Source organism: Capsicum annuum, chromosome 7 (assembly GCF_002878395.1).
Source record: "Capsicum annuum cultivar UCD-10X-F1 chromosome 7, UCD10Xv1.1, whole genome shotgun sequence".
In the NCBI taxonomy this organism is placed as follows: domain Eukaryota; kingdom Viridiplantae; phylum Streptophyta; class Magnoliopsida; order Solanales; family Solanaceae; genus Capsicum; species Capsicum annuum.
In genome coordinates, this window is record NC_061117.1 from 189,744,080 (window position 1) to 189,747,708 (window position 3,629).

The window sequence follows — 3,629 nt, forward strand, 5'->3', positions numbered from 1 at the left end:
CCTACCTTTGACCCAAAGAATTCAGGCGAATTCATCCTTATAAAGTCACGAAGTCTGGTTGTAGCTAAATCACCCTCTTGCTGATGTGGGACTGCAGCCTGAGGGTTTCCCTGAATATTGGCAGTCACAGCTTGGGCTAATGCCTGAAAAACAGCCTGGAATTCAACATGAGACACATTCTCATTCAGAGGATCAATAGGTTGAGATGGTTGGTTATCATTTTTATGGCATTAGCTCTGTGAGGAGGAATATTCTATCACGTAAGAGCACGAATTAAAAATAGATAGAGATAGCTGTAAGCACGATGGATTATGAAAGAAAAGGATGATTTCCTAAATCATCTCGTAGCCTCTTGCTCATAATTATGGCGCGCTTTACACCCATGATCAAGACTCTGCGTAATGGAGCTGTTCTGACTCCCTAGGACTCTTTAAAACCTTAGGCTCTGATACCAAGTTTGTAACACCCCTAAAACAAGTCCCGAGACGCCACACGGTACTCAAGACTATGAATAGTCTCAAGCTAACCCTGTAAGCCTTCTATTGAATTTGAAACTCATATTGGAGAAATTTAAGCATGCCATCAATACTGAAATACTAAATTCTATCTGAGCTAAACTAAATTTAGATGAGCATAATGTCTGAGAATACTTGACTTGAAATTTTGGACAACCAATGCTTGAAATCTGAATTACAACTAGCAGTCTGATAAGCCTCTACTACTAACAACTAGAGAGTCACTGGGAAAGACCCCCAGCTAACTCAAATTGACTGAAAACAACTGAACAATCTACTTTAATAAACTAGAAATCTGAATAACTAGGTCCCCGAACTATGAGGGCTCACCAACTGTTGAGATGTAGATAGAGATGCTCACGGTTGATCACATTGCTGGAACTGAGAACCTGAATCTACATTATTAAAAATGTAGCACATAGACATATATATAAATCAATAATTTTGGAATGTACTGAGCATGTGAGGATGAATGCATTAGTAAAACAATAACTCAATGTTCATAAAAATTTATGAAAGAATGCATGCTAAGTGTAATGACTCACATTGTCTTGAATAACTAAAAGCTGGAAATCGTAAATCATAAATGATAAAGAATATTGTGTAAGTCTTGTGAGCCATCACATTTAGTTCTAAAAGGTGTACTTGTAGTCTATCTTTAAATCACACAGTCGAAGTGTAAAAAGGACTCACTTTTATATCTGTAAACTGAAAGCTGAAATCTCATGACTAATATCTGATGTAAAATAATATCTGAATGAATTTGTGAGCCTTAACACTTGAATTCTAAATCTTTTCTGTAAGTCTTTGCTATTAGGGAGATTCTTCTAACCGATATAAATTGTGTGATCTATCATGGAGTCCCACGTCTAGTTCCCTTTACGGGAAAACCTCACGTTGGGGAGAGATGTCATACTCTTACCAAGGATATAACATGAGCTAAGTGATCATAATCTGTATCTGTATTCATATACAAATGGAATAATAACTGAATCTGTACCTACGTTGTCTCGTAGTTCTGGGGAAGTAGGATGCGCTAATCCCACACTTCCCGCCTGGTGCTAAATACTTCTTCCTTTAATCTATACGCTCAATCTGTAGGAAATCCACTTTAAAACTAGCATAAGGGTTTATAATAAAAACCATTTATGTATCTATTTACTATAAACTGTAATAAAACTGTAATGTGGATTCCATATCTAAGCTGAGGATCAAAATATCAAATCTTTTCTCAAAATTTGAATATGAACTAATCATAGGTGCTTAAAAGCATTATCTTCTTGAAATATCAATACTCAAACTAGGGCTTAATAACCCATGCTTTAAACTCATGTGAAATTATCACCAAGTCATGCTCAATAATCAAAATCTTGAAATTTTGTAATAATTCTAGTCAAAGTAGTGAAATTCAATTCTCAATGTATATAGAATCACGTCACACACTAAACATACAAAATAGAGATGCAATTTAATATTTAAATCACTTGTAACATCACAATCTTTAAATAATGATAATTGGGTATGAACTCTCGATTGCAAATTATATAATTTCATGTAAATTCAACTTTAAAAACTAGTTTTGGGCACAAGGATGAAAGGAGTATCCTTGTTCATAACCCCACATACCTTAATTGACTAAATTAATGAAGGCACTTGATTTTGAATTCCTATTTGTGTTCTTGAAGATTGTTTCTTGAATATCTTGAATCGGGAACCTAGAATTCTTGGTTATCTTGGAAAAGGAACGGTGAATTTTAGATTTCTTAAAGTTTAAAATTGAAGCTCTAGGGTTTTCTTTGAGAGCAAACTGATGAAAAATAAGTATAATATTCTTAGAATATATTTAATCTTCTATTTTTCATGACTTGGGGGCTTGAGAAAAGACTAAACTGCCCTTGGAGATTTAAATCCCGCAACTGGAACGCCGATCACGACCTCACCACGACGCGCCAAACGGGTCATCGCGATACCCACCGCGATGCCATGGAATCACGGTGACTCACTGAAAACTGATAAATGCCTTTTTACACTCCACCGTGACGTGGTGGACCTTTTGATGCCATACTCACCGCGACGCGATGGAATCAAAGTGAGCTGCTGGAATTCCAATCCAAACATCATCCAATTCTAGTCTGAAAAATCCAAAACTTTCCCGAGACATACTACTTACACCCCTGAATATACTTCAACTCAAAAATCATCGTCTCGGGTCCCAGAAGGTCAACTTAAAAATCCTCAGAGTTTAAGGGAGTTGAAAGTGAATAAACCCGTCAACACTTAAATTTATTTTCAGGTTGTAAGTGCTATGGGAACATACTAGGGGCTGAGTTGAACCAGGAAAGTGTGGTGTATTACAACCAATCTATTCCCAAAAACCATCAAATAAAGCATGAATAATCCATACAAAATATGAGAAAATTAATTCAAGTAATAACAATAAAAAATCCTCAACCCAATTTCAAATCCATCATTCAAAATATATGAATATTATATAATTTAATTCCACAATGTAAAATGCAAGTTAAGGAATGAGAAACATGCCTGAAATATAGAAGAAATTGAAGTAAATTCGAAGTTTAGAGCCTGAACGGTGAATTCCTTGTAAAATACTTGAAATTTCTTGGTTTGGGGGTTAAAGAGAAAAAGGATGATGTTTTGATATTGATAATTGAAGGAAAAGGGTCAGTTTGGTGTTTTAAATTCATTTAAGGGGCAAAGGACAAAAAATCTCCTCACTTTAAGTGAAAAATAAAAACTGGACAAAATAAACATACCAACGTGGCACGTCGTTATCACGGAGTCTAGTATCAGTGCCACGCTCCTATCACGGAGCACAAGTGGCATGGCACACTATTATCGCGTAGACTTACTGTCTCAGGGTCCTAAAAAGACCCTGAACCCCTTTCAAATTTTTTGAAACTTTTTTAAAACACCCTTTTAATATTTCTTATCATAATGCAAGTAAAAAATCAACGTTACACATATGGAAGGGTTAGAAATAAAACGATCAAAATTTTGTGGGTCTTACAGTCCCTTACTTCGAGACTTGTAGGGGTGTATGTTTGTAACGCCCCAAAAAATGGGTCCCGGAGCGCACACGGTGCTTGAGGCTAC